The sequence below is a fragment of the Haemaphysalis longicornis genome, unplaced genomic scaffold, assembly GCF_048455015.1.
Source record: "Haemaphysalis longicornis isolate Haplotype H1 unplaced genomic scaffold, Haemaphysalis longicornis Haplotype H1 scaffold_8, whole genome shotgun sequence".
NCBI classification, from domain to species: Eukaryota; Metazoa; Arthropoda; class Arachnida; order Ixodida; family Ixodidae; genus Haemaphysalis; species Haemaphysalis longicornis.
Window position 1 is genome coordinate 54,751,842 of NW_027526445.1, and position 20,351 is coordinate 54,772,192.

Consider the following 20,351-nt stretch of genomic DNA (forward strand, 5'->3'; position numbering starts at 1 on the left):
GATGATGCTATTACAACGCGTTGCCAATTTAACCAAGTGGGAGGATGAAAGAAACCTCCGATCTGTATTTCGCATTAGCGGCAGCGCATGTACTTGCAACGGAAATCACGAAGCCGTTGGCTACAGGAGCACCTCTTCCCATCTGCCGCAGAAACGGTTTACGGCACAAACCGTCAAAATCAAGGGCTGCGTTCCCTGTAAACCCAAAGCGGGGGACCCTCGGGGGCAGGACGCCTCGGGGATCCGACGCGCGCCGAACCCGCCGACGCCGGCGCGGGGCTTTAGTCATCGGGATGCGATAACCGCGTGAGGCGGGGATCGGCCCTGCGCGGCCCATATCCCACGCCTACTTGTTGGCCCCAATAAAGTGTTTCTCTCTCTCTCTCTCTCTCACCATGCATCTCGAGGACAAGGCGCGCCCATTTTCTTGCGATGGTTCGGCCGTGCCTAAGCCATGAACCTGGTAATGTTGCGGCCACATTTGACTTCTACGGCTGCTGTAATGGCAACCAAAAAATATTTGGACCATTATAATGCGGTATAGACATGTTTCAAGACAGCTCACAAGATATTGCTTCGCGCACTTACGTGTATTGATACTCCAAGCAAAGGAATATGGTTCGGCTGCTTTATTAGCTAGCGCAATTTGATAGCCAGGTGTTACTAGTACTCAACAATTACACCTGGTTTATATGACAAAAATGTTCTCTACTGTAGTGTACATAAACACGTTAGCCATTTTCAGCCACAACCATGGTCAGCTCCAATATCTGACTTTGCAGGATGATTGAAGTAAAATCCCTCCTGTACCTATGGCTTGACTCCTGACGGTTTTATTATACTAAACAATTTGTCAACACGCGGAATAAATTTATCCCTAGCATTTCACAGGGCGTTTCAATTTAATCTGTTACAGTGTAAGATCAATAGTCTCTACATGCGCAGCCTGTACTAAAATACCAGCAGCTCTCAGAGCAACACTCCTTTATATAAGCGAAAATCCCGCTCGGCGGCGGGCAATTCTCTCGGATTCCCGACCAGCCTTCCCAGATCCCAATAAGCCGCTTCATTGCCGCAACCAACTTGTGCGTTTTTTGAAAAACATACACAAGCGTCGTGCGCGAAGAGATAAAATTAAACTTGAGTGGGCACCACGGCTACATGCCGTCTGTTGTGCGGCTGCCAGGGAGGCCTACAACCTACACTACGCCGTTGGGATTGTTGGACCTCTGGGTCCTCCAGCTACGGCGCGCTGCTCTGGAAGCGGAACGACACGTCTTGAGGGTATGGAGCTTTAATGGAAGCTGCTAAAAAGGGGCGTGAGCCGGTTCAGCCACACGACTATGCGGCAGCTCATGACGAGCGTAATGAAATGATGATGATTAGCGTGGTCTGCTACAAGGGATGACAAAGAGGAAGTCACAACAGTCTCCCCCGCCGACAGATGACGCTAAGTTGCCTCCAAAGGGTTGAGTTGCAGTTTGGATGGCTTGACTGTAGTGCCGCAGGGAAAACGTAGACTGCTTGACCTGACGGCTCCATCACGTCCGCCGATCGACTCTCCTATTCATGTCAAGGTCTACAGATGTCTTGGACGCTAAGCTTTTCCGAGTCGCATACAGTCCTTCAGTAGTCAGCGGATTTATTTTTTTGCTGTTCCAGTTGAAATTTCCGAGCATCGATCCTCTAACATCTACCGAGTGCTTCCTACGCCACCGGTGTTTATACCACTTAACCCGTTCCTTCTTGCAATTTGTCCATGGTGTTTCGCAAGCCAGAGTCGAGTGGTGAAGGTAGGAGCAGAAGCGGTTTCTAAACCAACGAAAGTTGCTGCAAACGGAAACCTTTTCTTGCAGGCATCGGACCTTCGTTGAAGACGTGCTTTTGCTGCCTATTCTTTCTGTTTGCCTCCATGGACGTCTATGCATCTTGACTTCGGTCTTGTTCCTTGTCTGCAGCGCAACACTTTTCCCTTGATTCCTCACTTTGTGCTCGTCATGACGTCTCCTGGTACGTGCTTTCTTTTTGCGTTGTCTTTTCGACTCGGTCGGTTTTGTAGACGTCCACTCGCGAAGAGTTTCTGTATCCTTCGACGCCTTTTCAGTGAAGTAGTGGATGATCTCTGACTTGAGCGAAAAGGTGTCCGACTGCTTGTTCTGTTAGCGATTGCCTTGGTAAGTATCTTGTAGACGGCTGTCAGTGATGTGATCGGCCTGTACTTTTTCTAGTGCTTCATGATGACGTTCTTGGGGATTAGGATAATGTTCGAATTCTTCCAAAATTCCGGTACACTGACGGTCATTAGGCATTCTGTATACAGGTTTTGAAGTTTGCTAGTAGCATTTGCCCGACATACATCAAGAGGTCTGCTGTTATTTCATCCTGACCGGGTGCTTTGCCCCCTCTCATTTCTTTTAGAGCCATCTTTACTACATCTTCCTTCTTCTTCACTTCGTTACTGGTGGCATGTCTACCACCTCTAAACTACTTCTTCGCTCAGTATAATCCTCGACGTCGTGGCTACCTTACAGGTCCCTATAGAACTCCTACAATACTATAACTATCTTATCGCTATTTGTGATTGCATTGCGTTGTTTTTCTTCAAGTGCATACATTTGATTTTCCCCCATTCCTAGACGCCTCTTAACTGTTTTGAGGTTGCCTTCATTCTTTACAGCAGCCTCAATTTTTTCTTCATATTATACTTCCGTATGTCAGCTGTCTTACGCTTCTTCAATAACCTCGAAATCTCTGTTAGTTTTATTCTGTCAGCTGGGGTGGAGACTGTCATTCTTTGCGGTTTCCTCAATAAATATATCCTCCCCTGGAAAAATTTACCAGTGTCGTGTCTAGCGATTGTACCTCCAACTTCTACTGCACACCCCGTGATAATGCATGTTAGATTGTCACTCGCTTCCGCTATCGTAAACTTTCCATACTCTGTTAGAGCAGAATATCGGTTCTGCAGCTTTTAACTAATCCCTGAGCACACCCTGAAAACCCTTGACGTTCCTTTGACTTTCAACCAATTGGCCCGTGCTCTTCTTCGTGCCGACAAAAGCACCGCTGACCGAACCAATCCGTGGTGGCGACAGCTTCTGCAATAGAAGCGTATTGTTCAAAGGGCAGTGTTGCGAATAGGGGGACACCGTGAAAGAGTAAGGACGCGTGCCAGCAGAAAGTGATACACTAACAGGCGCTTTCACTGCGCCTTCGCCTCTACAGCGACGCTCTGCCTATCATCGTCTGTTTTCTTTTGCGAGCGGATGCTTGGGCCTTAATTATGCGCTCTAGCCCAAAAACGAAGTTTTCGCTCGTCAATCTTCGCTTAACCGCGTTCAACCGCTGCAAAATGTATGGCTACTATTCCATGTATGTATCGCGTCCGAGATGCATAACTCTTTCTTAAGGACGATGGCAATTCGCGTTTGGGAGAAAGAATAAATTTATTCCCACTTTTCACCAAAATTTTGTGCCGCCTCTGTGTTTTGTGGTGAAGAGCTTCGGGGATCATTCATCGTTAGATAGTGGAATCTCTCCTTTTTTTGTGCGTTCGTCTTTGCGTGCTTGTGGCACCGCTCCCTGGGTATCGCGCGTGACACTCCCCCTTTTGTATGTGCAGTTACTTCCATTTGAAAACAATATTCTTTTTTTGTATACTAAACTAGAAAATTCTTGTCTCTCTGCCCTTCTGTTTGTATTGGTGTATATCCCAATCTGTCTGTCTGTCTGTCTGTCTGTCTGTCTGTCTGTCTGTCTGTCTGTCTGTCTGTCTGTCTGTCTGTCTGTCTGTCTGTCTGTGTGCCTGCCTACCTGCCGACCTACCTGCCGGTCGGTCAGTCAGTGTTTTTCCCTCGATTTAGCCACATGTCCTAAAGGTACATAAAATTCTGAAACAAGAAGTTTATGTAGAAACCCCTAGCGAAACCAATGAATCTGGTACCATACTTCAACCTTGTCAACATTATTGAGTAAAAAGAAAACATTAGGCACATATGATGCGAATCATCAATACAAAGCTAAGTGGTACTTGGAAGCATTCGCTTAGTTTAAAATGGGAGTGGGCTAGTATTTGAGACAGAAAGAACAGATTTTGTTAAAAACAGTACCTAAACTCAAAATACAAAAACTGCACGCGCCCGAGTCCGTATCTGGTGACGTATTTTAAGTTCAACAGTAAAAAAAGCACCACTAGATTGCGGGCGAGCATTGGAACACAGAAAAAATTGAATTGACTTGAGAAAACCTCTATCGTGTTTGGCATAGAAAGGGCGAGACGGGACGGAAAGAGCGTAAAATGTGGGTGGGAGAGAGCAAAGATGCATTTACGTGGCGAGAGGGAGTGCAGAAGAAGGCTATAGTTATTTCACAACATTAGGAGCGAAGAGTGCACATAAGGGACCCATTTTTGTAGTAATATATGCAGCTTTACGGGGGGTTTCAATTCGCTTGCCCAGCAATGTACGATATTTCTTTATAAAACTCAGGAGGGATTCGTTTTTTAATGGTTCATCTTAAATTCAATCACAGTATATTTTGCCCTAAATTAGGCTCGCAATATTACCCACGCCACCAATGTCTGAAATGGGAAAACTTGTCTCCATATGCACCGAATGTGGATGCTATTAGAATGGTAGCGTTTTTTTTTTAAATGAAAGATAATCTTGCGAGAAAACTCCACCTGCCAGTGCGTTCAAGGCTAGTATCGACTGCGTCACTGAAACTTAACCATTTGATATTCCGCTTTCTCATAAGAACGCTCCTAGAGATATGCTTTGTGTAAACCCCTAATGGCCGATGCTTCACATGCCACATTTTTCCTGCGTTTGCCTTGACCGTTCCACCCTCTGAATGCGTCATGATCTCGCGCTTGGAAAAATGAATGCGGTCAATGTACTGTGTTGGCGGGCTAGGGTCATACACGTGTCTAGCCTCATGGCATGCATATAAACTAAAATATAGGAGCACTGCAAAAATAAGTACTACCAGTGAACTGACTGCGATGTATTGTTCGCTGCCTGTACCCTTTATTTCAGACACAACACCGCGAACAAAAAGTAGCAAAGTGACTCACTAATCGCAGAGCTCATTGTGCCCAGATTGTAATCGCAGTTCGGCTTCGCCGGTGTATAGAAAAGATTAGCGCTCCAGGGTGATCTGGGGATATAGTTCACGATATATAGGTAAACAGGTCATGTCTACGTCAGGAATCTTATTTTTATGCACAAATGCCGTGCTACCTTTTATGCATACCAAATATTGCTCACAAATATTCTTGAATACATGATCGGGACAAAAAAGCGAGTGTTGCAGAGTTACATGCCTTGCGCAGAAGACAATAAACCCTACATTTCTATCTTCAGGTGCTGCTTTTAATACCAGGTTGAGGACGGCAGTTGACAAATTTCGCGTGGGTAACGTTTTTTTGTATTGAATTTTGGATGAAAGCAGAGTTCTGTGCTTTAGCCTTCTGGCTACGCAAAGCGTTCTTTATGCCAACCGGGAACTAACGCTCTTAGAGTTGCATATCTGAGTACAGTGCGTTCTCAGCACGCTGCACGGGTACACATCGTTGTGGCAATAAATGTGAAGTGATATATTTGGGATGTTGCTGTTTATAGTACCATTTTTATTGCTAGGTTCAAACTGATCATCAACCTTGGCTTGGAATGCGTTTTGCAATCGCGCCTTTTCGAGTGAATAAACGAAGTTTGAAAGAAGTAAAATGGAGAGACGAGCTATTTGGTGAACATCCATGAGTGAAAATTAAGCGCAAACAGACGCAGGGACGAGATAGGGAGACGACACCAGCGCTTTGAGGTTACGTAACACAAAAAAAAGCTCGCGGAACAAGAAATAAACTGAAGAAAAATAGAGAGACGAGCTAGTTGGTGAACCTCCATGAGTTAAACTTAAGCACCAACAGACACAAGGAACAGAAAGGGAAACGACAGCAGCGCTTGTGTCGTTTCCCTATCTCGTCCCTGTGTCTGTTTGCGCTTACGTTTCACTCATGGAAGTTTGACAGAGTGATCATCTGTGCTACATATTATGTAGCGCAGATGATCACACTGTTAAACTTTAGCGCGGTTGCTACGGCACTTCAAAGCTTTTCCGACTCCACAGCCCCAAACTTCTTCTTTAATTGCCAGAATTTTTTTTCTTCCTTTCTTGATGTACCCAATTGGCCCCGAGCGGCACTACGTGGGAGGGATCAGGGTCAAAAGGTTCAACAAGTATTATACAAAGGATCAGCCTACACCAAAATCCACGCTTAGAGATATGCATATATACGGCAATAAAAGAAATCGTACATTTTACGGTGAACGGACGAAGTGCATGCTACAGAAGAAAAGCAATGAAACAAACGGAATAAATCAGAACTGATTTTAACACGTTTAAAGTCAAGTTTCATCGATTCGCGTCAGGTGGTTTTGGACAAACAATAGTCGCAGTGTTCGAAAAGATGCTCGGTCAGTTGCAGAAACTATGTCTTCGGGCAACATATTTCACTTCGTAATTCCGAGACCGACAGCTGTATTCAGGTATTTTTGTACTTGCGAAAAATGCATCAAGGTTCCGGAAATAGTTGATTCGGCAAGGCACTTACAGGAGCCATGAAGACAAAACATAAGTTTGTGTTATTCGAAAGATTTTGTGTTTTATAGCGCCGTCAGCGCTTGTCCGAATGCAAACGATGCTTTATTCACTGAGAAATTAATTATTTTAGGTTCCTGTTAATTCATGTAATTCATGTTATACCTTATAATCCGTCAACACGCAAGAAAAATAAACAAAAACCTTAGAATAATATTAAACTGCCGAAGCTTGCAGAAATTAAGTCAAGGGTTCAAACAAAGGGCTCCTGCTCTGTAGTTTTCGCGACATGCAGCGCCCTCTCGTGTCCGACGCACTTGCGTAGTACAAAACCAAGTAACCCTCGCCGCCCTGCACTTGTTTTCAATAACAAGCCAGAGTATATGTTGGTTGCACTTTATTTATTCGCATTCTGGTGCGTGTAAATGAATGAATACTGAATATAATAGTCCCTAAAGTAGTTGCGGATGCTGAACAAAATAATATCCGCCACAACAAGCCAATGTATCGACTTTCTTTTGAGCGAGTTGTCGCAATTTTCGTGCTACGGGTCGTTATCGCCAGGTCGGGTAGTCTAACTTCCGGAAATACTTATCATTTCTCAAAAGAGAAAAGTTTACAAGTACTTTACAAGTTGTTTATTCTACAGAAGAACGTTTACAAGCAGCATACGCACACAACGTTGCTCTCCTATAGCTTGAGGATCTCTCCTATCTCTCTTATATATAACGTTGCTCTCCTATAGTCCACACCCCCACTGCGCATGCCTGGCCAGGCACCCCTGATGATGATTGTGGCAGTTTAGCCTACGTAAAACTTGTCAAAGTTTAAAGTAGAGCTCCTACGCCCCCTTACTGAAGCTAACCCGCCGTCAGTTCGGAATGCTGCTGAATTTGTTCAAGCAGTAATTTCACGGTTCTTGGAAGACAGCGAGAAAATATAGTTTTTTTCGTGATTTCCTTTTTTACTAATATTCCGATTGGGCTTCCTACTGACATTTTTGAGAAGCGCTTACACGAGGATGCTACACTCGCGAACCGCACTTCCCTCGACCTTGACAACATCATGATTTTGTTGAAATTTTGTTTAAAGCAAACACACTTCCCATTTGCTGGATCTCTATCACCAGAAAGAAGGTTGTCCGGTGGGAAGGCTTGTATCTGTGACTGTACCGAACTTTAGACTGTAACGAACACGTTCAGCTCTTTGCCATTCCGTGTAAAGATGTACTGCTGCGATATTGTCGACACTTTCGTTGTGATACGACAAAAGGGTGTAAGTGCCTTACAGGAGCCATTAAATTCTGCCCTCCCCGTCATCCAGTTTACATGTGAAAAGGAAAAGAATGGTGAGTCGCCGTTTTTGGATACGCTTGTTAGCCATGGCCGAGGGGGTTTTGCCGAGACAACAGTGTATCGAAGACCCTGCGATGAGGGTCTCTGCTGCACTTTTTCATATCACCCTGCAGAACACAAAATAGCTTCCGTGCGTTCTCTGCTGTCATGACGTGATGCGTTGTCATCTAATGAGCTACGACGAGCACAAGAATTTGAAAACGCTGTCTCTGCTCTGCATAAGCGTAGCTAGCCTACATCTTTTTTTTCATACCATTTGTTCGGAGGGTGTCTGAGTGCATTAGAAGTGCTCTCAAGCCTTTGGGTGTTAGGACTGTTTTACAATAGCATTGCATACTCTCGAACTAGTTCCCGAAACCAAAAGAACGCGCCCCAGCGAACGAGCAAAGTGGTGTCGTCTACAATGTTGAATGCCTGGGCTGCGACGTATCGTATATCGGGGAGCCCGGGAGGCGACGAGGAACAAAAATGAAGGAGCATGAGAAAGACGTGTTGAATGCTACAAATGCCACACGCGCAAAGACAGAACTGCTTGCTTTGCCTATGTCAACGCAAAAATACTAGAAATTGAACAGCGGTGGGGCCCCCAAAAATTTATGGCTTCACGATTTATTCGCCCGGACCCAACGGTGTGCGTTGTAATCGTGGCCCCCTTCCGGATGTTTACGGTGCTCTCGATAAATAGGTTGTTTGCATCTCGTACGCGCCAGTTTGTTACTGACAATGCCACTCGCATAGGTGGCGAAACGTCTTATGATCTTGCTTTAAACGCTGTTGCGGAAAGCCAGTGTTTTTGAAGCCAGTGTTTTGTTTTGTCTGTCTTCTTATATCCCATCAAAAAGTCGGTCCGCAGCACCGAAAAGGGAGAACCGCCGCAAATTCTTGCGACAGTGTGCTAGTTTTGGGTGTTGGCGCCCTAGAACATTCGTACAAGCCGTTAACTTCCCCCTTCCAATTCCCGGCCTTTGATTTCTCCCTTTCGGGTGCAATCCCTCGTGGAAAACTAAAAGCGTGTCACAGATAGATGGGCTGAAAGGACGTAGATGTAGTGGCCAATTATGCTCATTAGAGATATTTGGTGAGTTGGAAAACTGTGCTGTAACCAGCGTTTTGTAAGTACCCCGTGCGTGCTACTAGCCTTGTCTGTTGCGTGCAATTGAGGGAGAGAGAGATATTTTTATTCATAGAACAAAGGTAACGTATGGGCCTCCCCCCGGGAAAGGCATACCTATAGTCCAGGATTTCTTGACTTCGACTGCCACTCCTTGCTGAGGTCAGCAGGTAGAGCTAGGCGTCCGGGTCTGGAAGGACCAGGCAAGTTCTCTATCAAGGCAAGTCTGGAGTGCGTCGGCACGTCCATACAATCTGCATGCTTTAGGGTGCGAGTCTTGGGGCAGTAAGCACAAAGGGAAGGTTGTTGGATGGGGAGCTGGGGTTGGATGGGGTGCAATTGGGAGAATCTGATTATTAAGGCACAAGCCTTAGATCTCTCAACAAATACAAAAAGCAAAAAAGCAACTGCAGATTCGTCGTCATCGGCGTCGACACGAATGGTACCACATAGCTGCCTCCATGATAGAATATACAAATAAACCATTTTCATTCCTGCAGGATTACAATTTTGGTCGCTGGTGCAGCAGCCTAGAGCGATAACCGCAGTGCTAACCAGGCACCCCGCCAGAATTGAACAATAATTAGTCTGATGCGAGCACTGTGACACTTGAACGCGACGGCACTTATGAGAGACGTGTGCACGCTAAAGAGAGCTGTCTCTGTGGGGAAGCTGCCGCACCATTGCACCGGTAAGGTTGTTGGGGCAATTAGGGTCAAAAGACAAAAGACGCCATCCTAATAAAGCACCGACGGATTTTGTAATCACCGGATTCCGTTTTCAAACCCCGTACTCACAACTAGATGCACAGCGACTAATAATGTTGTCTGTATGCGATTGGGACCATCCGTGTGTTAAGGCGATCCCCTTACCATAGGAGGTAACCCTCGCCGTAGTTTATTGCCACCTCAAGACTGAAAACCCTGGATGAAGCGCTGATGGCGTGCTGTTTTCCCGAACGGACAATATTGGAGTTTAAATACCGTTTCCCTTGTTTGGGAAACATGTATCTGAAGAACTCTTTCTGTTTATGCCATTTCAAGCCATTAAAAAGTAGGTCTCATGAGTCAGAACTTTGGTAGTTCTTTTGCTTTGCTAAAATTGCCTTTTGAAAATCGCCATATAGGGTCCGTGTGAGAAGGCCGATGCACTTCTTAGAAAATGTTTAGATTACGTACCCTTATATACGATCAATCAAATTCGTGTCGCCTATATGAGCAGTAAAAACTGCATCAAACACCTTTTTTTCTTTTCACTGTCTGTTCTTTTGGTGCGAGGCGTGCTTCTGATAGTATAGGCAAGTGTGGACGATAGCAGGCAATAAGGGCTTGCTTCGTATGGGCTTTTCTCGACTTCTGGTCAGCCATGCTAATGTTTATCATCATCACGCTACTCAGTTCCACTGCAGGACGAAGAGAGTGGACCTCACCAATTGACCTCCACCCGCTCCGGTCTAGCGCTGCTCGAGTACGTAGTTTACCCCGTTGTTTCTTTATTTCATCCCTCCATCGGTTTAATGGCTTTCTCCTTCCTCTAGACCAACCTTTTCATATCCCCTCTGTTACAATTGTCAAACGGTTGTTGGTTCGTCTCACTGCATGGCCGGGCAAAGTCCATCTTTTTTCTTTATTTCAACTAAGATATATTCTACTCTAGTTTGTTCGCTGATCCAGGTAGCTCGTTTCTTAACCCTGAGTTTTATTCCTAACTATATTCGTTCCATAGCCCACTGAGCCTAGCTAAAGATGATTTGTATTTTTTAATAGGTGCAAAGTTTTACCTCAGTATGCCGTCATCGGCAGTATGCACTGGTTGTAGCTTTTCCTTTTTAGGGACCGAGGTAGCTTACTTTTCGTCATTGGCGAGAACTTCCCGTGTGCTCCCCAACCTATACCTATCTCCGCCGGATTTCTCCTCATGTTTTGAGTCATCACTTGCCATCTCTCCGTGGTAGTTACGTTCTTTTACTTCTCCTAGCGTTTCATTTCCCAAGCGGAAGAGGATTTTTTGGTATTCTTATTCCTCATTAGTTTAAATATATTCATATTTTAAGCCCCACGAGCGTGCTTTCTGATTGTGTTTCCTAGTGCATTGTTTGCATGTGTTCTGCACTCTGTCAACAAGAATGAGTTGTCCACAAACCACAAATGGCTCGAGTATTCCACCTTTATAATTAATCATATATTTTCAAAGCTTTCTAGATATCCTGTTCAGGCAGGCTGTGAATAGTTTTATAATAGCCTGTCTCACTCTATTTTGGATCGGAAATTTATCGCTTTGTTTTTGGAGGGTTATCCTGCCCGGGCATTCCTTATATATGTATTCCAGAAGACTTACATAGGTTTTCGCTATTTTTTTGTTTTTCAGAGCTTCAGGTATGGCTGCTGTGAGTGTAAAATGAAACGCTTTCTCGTAATCTATAAATACCAGGTAAAGTCTGCGGATTTCTCGATCGCTTGATTGACCACATGGATGCGACTGATGGTTGAAGACCCTTTCCTAAACCCAGCCTGCTCTTTGGGTTGTTCAAATCAAAGCGGTCACCCATACAGGTAACCATAACTTTAGTAAACAGCTAGTAAACAAATGAGTAGTCTGATGCGCCTGTGTTTCTTGAGGTTTTTGGGACCTCTTTTCGCATGAGTCTGAATGTGTTGACGTTGTTCCTGGCTATGGGCACTTTTTGAGTCTTCACGCATTCTGAATATATCGCAGCCAGCTTTTCCAGAACAATACCTCCTCACTCCTCCAAACGCTCCTCAAGTATTGCGTCATCACCTGCAGCGTTTCCTATTTTCACGCCTTTGACATCCTTTTCAACTTCCTCTTCAGTTACTAGTGGGGCACCGCTAGTCGAGCTTGTACTCTCAGTAGTTTAACCTGGTCTAACTGATCAAAAGGGCGTATAATGGGGCTAGCTGGTGATGCCTCCTACTGAAGTTCGCTACTTATAAAGACAAATAGGACGCTAACGAGACTGGGTCGAGGATGAGGCGAGAATTGCGCATCGTCCCAGTCCCGTCAGTGTCCTATTTGTCTGTATGTGTTGCGCAATTCAATATTAATACTCTAACTGCCCTGGCATACACCCTAGTGTAGAATCGTTCTGCTACCTTTATTATCTCTCCCAAGTTAAACGTTCTGTTACCTTGCTCATGTCAGAGTGAGTACATCGTGTCTGCCGATTTCTAGCTTTCTCTAAGTTGCTTTCAAGCTCCCCCTGTTTTACCGCGTTTCCTCGAACACTGCCATCTTGTATGCACGAAAGTGGTTTGTTCTACTTCTGTAATCAATTTTGAAAGCTCGGCTATTTCAATGCGATTCACCATGCTTCACACTTTCATGTTTTTACGACTGGCAATTATTTCCTTCTTTTTCCTAATTAGTTTTTCGGTTCATTTTCTACATATTGCTTCTCCCACAGCAGCTGCTGATTCCCTGAGTACCGATGTTAGGTTGTCATTTAGCCTCTCTGCACTGACCTCGTTTTGCTCGTTTAGAAGCACGACTTTGTATTGAAGAGTTATTTTAAACTCCTGCGAACTGCCTCTGACTGACTCCATGCGGGTTTTTTCGTTTTCATGAGTTCCTTCTATCTCCTTTGAGATTCAGCCTCAGCTTGCCTAAGATTCAGCTTCGCTATGATCGCCGCTTCAAATCTTACATAGCACTTCCTCGTCTTGCATGCTACCCTGGTTGTCACTTAAAATGAAGTCAATTTCGTTTTTTTTTTTTTTTTTGGTTTTGCCACCGGGAATTTTCCATGTACATTTTATTTTCTTTCGTTTCTCGGGGACCGTGTTCATCAAAGTCAGGTTACTCTCTGTGCGAATCTCACCAGTGCACTCGCCTGTTGCTATTGTTTATTCCGAAGTTTACTAGTGACGTTTCCCCCATCTGCTTCTTACAGACCTGTGCGTTAAAGTCTCTCATGACAGTCTTGAACTGCGTTGTTGCCCTCTTCATGTCTGATTCAACATCCTTGTAGAAGTGGTCTATGGCGCTGTGGTTGGTCGTTTCTTTTCCTAGTGTCCGTGCTCAAGTGCGCTACGTTCAAGATGTCCCATAGAAGTTGTCTACGGCTTCGTCATCACAGCTGGTTGTTGGCGCATAGACCTTTATTGTTCAGCTTTTAATGGGCTCTTCCTAGACTTCCTCGGTGAATTAAAAATCCCATCCTGTGTTCTTGCTTCTCTTGTGGTCCACTGTAGCACAAAATATGCCAGCTAGTGAGCTCCATTAAGCCTCCACCTGTCCTTCTAACTTGTTAATGTCATTCTTCAAAAACCTCTAACTGAATCATGAAGCTTAAAGCATCCCTCCCCTCTCAGGCGCCGTTGATAAGGGAGCCTTCACGTCGAATTTACATCGAAGAGCTAGTGGCCACCTCTTCACGGTCGCATCCTATAAATTAACTGGTGAACAGAGCAGGACCGGAAGTTGACCACGGAAAGTGGCTACTCCGATTCCGCGAGGACATCTTGTGTGGTCCCAGAGCAGCACCTTCACTGCGGCAGAAGTGGGCGAATTTGCGAGGCGACTAGCAGCATCGCTTGGAAAATCCTAGCTGAGACTCGGCACGAAGCAAAATTTTAGGGAGAGGCTCTGGAAGCGAGGCTTCAACCTCAAAACGAGAGAATTCCTATGGACCTCGGAAGTTTCGAAATCAATGGCACTAGCCACGGCAACAACCCAAAGTCGGGTGTAAAGTGATCGCTAACCAGGAGAGACTCCGTACGTTTTACAAAGTCCCGGTGGTTCCTCACCTGTCTTTTTTAGGTTTACCAAAGCAATTGTAAGAAAACACCGCGGTGTACGAACACAAATTCGAGTGGCTCGTCGTAGCGTGAAGCCTCGCGCAATGCTGACAGGTCATTCCGTGAGGCTGTCTCATTGCCGTAGGTGCCAAGACGCTAGCAGAAAGAGGCCAAACCATCCGCACCTTTAGGGCCTTCCTGTTGCTTGCTTCCCCGGGGGTGTTTACTGGAGGGCCCTGAGTGGTGCTCGCCAGTTTATCGTGCAATTGTGCAGTCGAGAACGTATAAGAAAGCCCGTCAAGGAGAGTCCATTCATATCGGGCTATCAAGGCTACGTTGGCAAGGCAAACGTGTTGTTGGAGGCAACCTAAACTGAAGCGGGCGTTAACAATCCTAAACAACAACAATTACATTTCGATACATCTGCGTGGTTCGAATTACAACAAAGTTTTCCTAAAAAATAACATTGCTCAACCGCAAACGTGAGTAGTTTTAGTCACTTAGCAATCATCTATTCACACTGCTAAATCTTAGCGCCTAGTAGTACGACACTGCTGCAATGGCATCTTTTCTTCTTGTAGTACTTTATAAATTGAATACGGTTTGAGGGCCCGGATAAGCGAGGAACCGTGGGTTTATTTGACCAATTTATTTGAATATAGACTCAAACATATGGTAGACGAAAACGCTCTATCATTGCTTTATAAATTTCTTAAGACAGTGCAGTACGAAACAATGACAAAACGTATGGGACAGGAAACAGACGCTGAATCTAAAGAAAACGTTATTCAAGACATTTAAAATATATATGAAGGTTTTGCATTTCCATCAGCCTCAATAAAAGAAACACTGAAGTAGATGGCGAACATTATGCAATTGCTGTGCGATTTAAGTCTAGAGTACCTGAGTCATGTTTCGGCACTTGTTTTTACGTGTCCCGAAATTTTTGCTCAGCCCTAGTAACACACTGCTTTTACCCAAACGAAACTTGAACAGCTCCGCAAACTTTCTATTCTGCTTAATGTCCCTCCAGAGGAACGCTAAAACGAGTGGTCGGCACAAAAATGAATAAGGAACGATATTTAATCAGCCAGAGAATAGTAGTAAACTTCATTACTTCGTGCCTTATGTTCTCATATCTGATCTGGGCACCCGCCTGTTAGAGTCTTCCACTTGTCCGTGACTTTCGCCGGGTACCCGGGATCTCTGCACCACTTAACGCTGGGAAGAAAAGTTTAAGTCAGCCCATCATTGCTCATATATGTGGGTTAAGGATCAGGACGAAGGTATGGGGTTCGTTGACGTTTACATACTAGATAAAGCAAAAACAACCTTTACAATCCTCTTAAGGAATACATTGACAACATGCCACTGATGAGGCTTCGGTAGATTGTGCAAATATCTCTGAATGGTTTTAGCCTTATTTCAAGGGTTATCGGTTGTTCTTACTTTGTGGATTGTGTTATTCATTTTTCGGTTTCGCTTTTGCTTATTTTCAACATTCCAAACCCATGTGTGCACATGCCTGCCCGTCTCGTAATTAGGCGGGCAGCGAAGGCGAGATGTAATGGTTTTGTCACGGTTGGGTGCCTAAGTTCATTGTGAGGTTTATTTTTCTCGCGCTACAATTGACCCATTGGGCTCTAATAGTTGGGAACATTGCTATCTGGCCTTTTTCCCTCGTAGGTGTTGCGCGATGCGTGCAATTATTTCCAATTGGCTGCATATGTTACTGTTCCCCACCGTTGCTAAGCCCGCAGCCATCAGGCCTTTGGCGTGGGCCAGCGGTTTTGAGGTGGACTTGACGGCGTACAGGTCCCTTAGCACATTTTGTTATTGAGGTGCGCAATCCCAACAACTGCTCGCCACTTTCCCTTACACTTATTGTACTAGAATTTGCCCCCTCTCCACATCACCGATGACGATAGTTTTCTGGTAAAGCTCCACGCAGAACTCGAAGCTCAAACACCTCCGTTGGGAAAGGGCTGCTTTTTAAAAATCTTGCATCCTAAAAGTACCCTATGGTAGACAATCTATGGAGTCCACCTTGCGAATGGAGTAGAACTTTCAAGCCGTGTTAATCAGGCGTAAATATTGACAATAAACTTCAGGAGATGTTTCTCCCTATACAACAAGATGTAAAGCAAAGTTACCGAACTTTTACATGGTGAAACGCTGAAAAGGAAAAGAATAAGACAAGACCAAATTGCATTCTATCTCGGTGCTGAATTTAGATACCCGGTTACTTTTATCGTGTCGTAATAAACATTAAGGAGCCACAAAAGGATGGGCACTGTTTTAGCAATGTGTGAAATATAACGGCAATTAGCAAACCAGAATTTCGAAATAATTTCTGGATACGTCACTGTGGGAAATAATAGACCCCACAATGGAAGGCCCAAAATTGGGACCAAATTGGATTATTCACATCGCACAGAACGCGGACATCACTTGCGTTCTTTCGCTGATGCCACAGTCAGGGTTACACTTATGTTCTTTGATTGAGCTCCCTGATAAAAAAAAAAAACCTCAAGGTATCAAAACTTTGGAGGTGGCAAGGTCCCCGGACGAAATAATAGATGCTTCTGCAATATTTGACAAAACACACTGTGCATAGATAAGGACAAAGAAAGAAAACACACAAACACGAGCTCATGTATTTTCTTTTCTTTGTCCCGTGCACATTGTTTTTTTTGTCAAAATTTGCCGCTCTTGTGTTTTCCTTTCTTCGTCCTTGTCTACGCGCAGTTTTTGTCAAACTGTGCAGAAGGACCGATTAGCCGAAGTTCCAAATTTATTCGAAATATTTAAGGCTACCGATGGCGGTATCTTCCATGTGTTTTCAAAAAAGCATTTACACAGGCACACCACGTGCCCTATGCCAAGGCTGCGGAGCGGTTACGTTTAGACAGCCATTCTGGGCCAAGTTTTCAACCGCTGTACATTTTGGTTTAACATATGTTGGTAAAGCTGCGAATTCGCCCTGACCCTATTAGGTTCAGCGGAGAATTTTGTGGTCCACCAAGTCGGTTTACCACGCCGACTGCAAGTATTCTCAACTGACATCTGTCAATCCTAGTTTAGAGTAGCGTCAGTATTTTATATATGCGCGTGCATGCCTGTGTTTCCGTGGGACAGACAACCGCTCAGCCCCTTCGGTATCGCTGCGGGAAAGCCGAGCTTGATAGAGAAACGCCTGGGAAATTTTCACTGACCGTTTTTGCGTCGAGTAGGTAGCACTGCACTGCCTTAGCCGTTAAAATGTCACATATGTAGGCTTAGTTTCGTTTCGGACCGGGCCCTCGCGCGTACAGCGGCAAAGGCGTAACGCTACACAGGAAAACAGCGCGGGATGTGTTCGTCGCTACGGAGGTAGCATTTCTGATACAGACGAAATACGGAAACGTCATTGACGTCTTTGGACGCATTAAAGAACCACAGTGGGACAAATTGTTTAACATATTCTCTACACGGCGGGCATTACCATCTTACAGCTTCGGCTACTTACACCGTTCAAGGAACATTTTATCCTACGCTATGGCTATTCGGCCCAAATGGCCGAGCGTGCGCATTTAGGACAACCTTTTATTTGAAAAGGCGTTAAAGTAACTACACTCTCGGGAGTCGTGCGAATGGGCGAAAAAAGTTATTTGCCATAAAAATGTTTCGACAACGAGCTCGGAAGGACCGCCGCGTTTTGGCCGCTGTTCCGGGGAGTGCTGCAGTTTCAGCGGATTAAAATGAAAGTAGCCCAAAATTATTTTGTGTCGACAACATTTTCAATCTGTCTGTGCCTATCTGCAATTAAAAACCTTCACGTACACGGTGCCCCACCGAACGATAACACAGCACCTGCATTACGGCCATCGTAGCTCGGCGAGAATACAGGTCCTCGTGGCGACGCTCAGTCTGGCGGCGTTCTGGAGAAGCGCATGGAATGGCAAAGATATGGCCTTGCCTCCACGCGCAGTGTCAACATCTAAATATTCTTACACAGTGGGTTGGACCTGCTATTGGCTCAGTTCGTCGCAAACGACCGTTCTAACCTTAGGAAGTAAGTCGCCTGTTCTAGAGTCTACGAAGAGCAGATTTTTTTACGTCTAGTTTTCTTTGTGTAGCAGCGTAAAGAAACCATTTTGCGCGTTTTGCTATCGTGATCCTTCTAGTCACGTCGACACGGCGATCCCACTCGCCATACCATGCTTATATGAGGCCAAACTGCTCTTTTGTACGTCGGAAACAGAGCAAGAGTACTCCGCCAAAGAAAAAGTCTTGCAAGAATTGTGGCACATTGCTATAGAAAACGTCTACAAGATTAAAGGAAGAACGACGGCATCGGCGGCTGCTCTGCGTGCCACGGCCGTGTTCACGCGGAACAAGGCCATCGCTGCCCAATATGCAATTACAACCATGCCCTGTGATGGCGACTATCCCCGAGAGCATTTGTGACGGGCACCACATAGGTACTACGTAATATCACTATTACGTAATATAATTATTATTTTCATCATCCTATCTGTGCCCACTGCAGGTCAAAGGCCTCCCCCATTATTCTACTATTATGCGGGTCCTGATCTAACTGCGACCAATTTATCCCCGCGCACTTTTTGATCGCAACTGCCCATCTAACTTTCTGCCGCCCTCTGCCACGCTTGCTTTCTCAGGGATCCCGTCTGTTACCCTTGATGACCAACGGTTATCTTGCCTTCGCATTACATGCCCGGTGCACGTCCATTTCTTCTGAATTTCTACTAACATGTCCTAAACACGCGTTTGTTTCCTGACCCACTCTGCTCTCTTCTTGTCAATTAATGTTACACCTATCATCTTCCGTTCCATTGCGCGCTGAGGCGTCCTCAATTTAAGTTAAACCCTCTTATGAGCCTCCACGTTTATGTCCGTAAGTGAGTACCGGTAAGATGCAGCTGTCATACACTTTCTTCGTCAGCGACAATTGTAGGCTGCCATTCATTATCTGAGAATGTCTGCCGTATGCACTCCAACCCATTCTTATCCTTCTAATTACCTCTGCCTCATGGTTGGGATGCGGGGTCACAACTTGGCCTAAGTAGATATATTCGCTTACCACTTCCACTTCCTCGCCACCTATCACAAACCGCTGTGCTGTCCCGAGGTTATTGATCATTACTTTAGTTTTGCGGATGTTAATTTTCAGGCCCACGGTTCTACTCTGGTTGTCCAGTGCGGTAATTGCAATTCGTCCACCGAGTTACTTAACAAAGCAACGTCATCAGTTAATCTGAGGTTACTGAGGTATTCTCCATTAACGCATACGCTCACCTGTTCCCAATCCAATTTGTAAATACCTCGTCTAAACATGTTGTGAATAACTTTAGAGAGATTGCGTCTGCTTATCTGACGACCGCCCTTATAAGTACTCTACAGCTCTCCTTGTGGAGAGCACTAATATAGGCCACTACAAATGCATTTTTCAATTGTGGCAACTGCCCTTGAGCATTTAGGCAATACGATCAAACAGAGCCAATATTGCCTCTATAATCGCTCATTCATCTTTCATGGCGCTAGATTAGGTCAGCGGCCGCCAATCTCACTAACAATACTGTGAAATTGTGCGCAAAAATTGCCACAAAGTGACTTGGAGCCGGCACTGCTACAGACGTTTTCTGTGTTACCTCCATTATATGTGTAAAGCTTGCTGTAAACTTGGCATCCTTGTTTTGGCGACGAAAAAGCCATTTATATCAACCAAACTTATGGGAGGGAGAGCCGTAATGTGCGTTTTTCATATTTCACGGGGGTTTTTTTGGCATTTCAAATATTCAGTACATATTTGGTACGTGGCTGAAAATACTGCACACTTAGATTTCCCTTGTGGTACCTACAAGTGCCTCCTTGACACTTAAGTGACTCGCACAGTACCGGTGGAGTTAAATATTCAACCACAATTACCTAATTCAACCTCATTAACGAAAAAATTAATGGCCGCTACTCCATTACACAAGAAACATAATCCACTAGATTTTCTTTGAGTAGCACCATTGTTCTCTTTTGAAATCCGAACGCATGATAGTTCAGACATCCTGGACAGGTAAGGAGCATGTGTGGAGTTAAGGTAAGGAAGTTTGTTTTGATAGGTAAGGAGCACCCATTGCCAAGCTTTCAAGGTAGTAAGTTTGAGCAATTTTGGTACTATTTAGGCGCAAAAACTAAGGGGAAGGGCTCTAAGCCAATTTAGACATTTTTATTTTTTAAAGAAGGCCAAATTTGATATTGGCTTTATGAATTCAATTTGATATTTACAAGCGATATGTATTTTTGTCAGCAACAGGATTTTTAAACAAATGGGCACCAGGCGTAAATTGAGCACCCAATTTACCAAATGCACTTATGAATATTTTCGTAGATAAACGTCGCAAAATTTGGACGAGGCCCGGGACACGTAGCGCAGAGGTATGCCCTATTAGGTTCCAAGATTTTTTTTAGTTACGCAATGTTTTTTTCGGAGAAAATATTGGTGAATCCGGGCATTTCAATTGTTGGGAATGACCA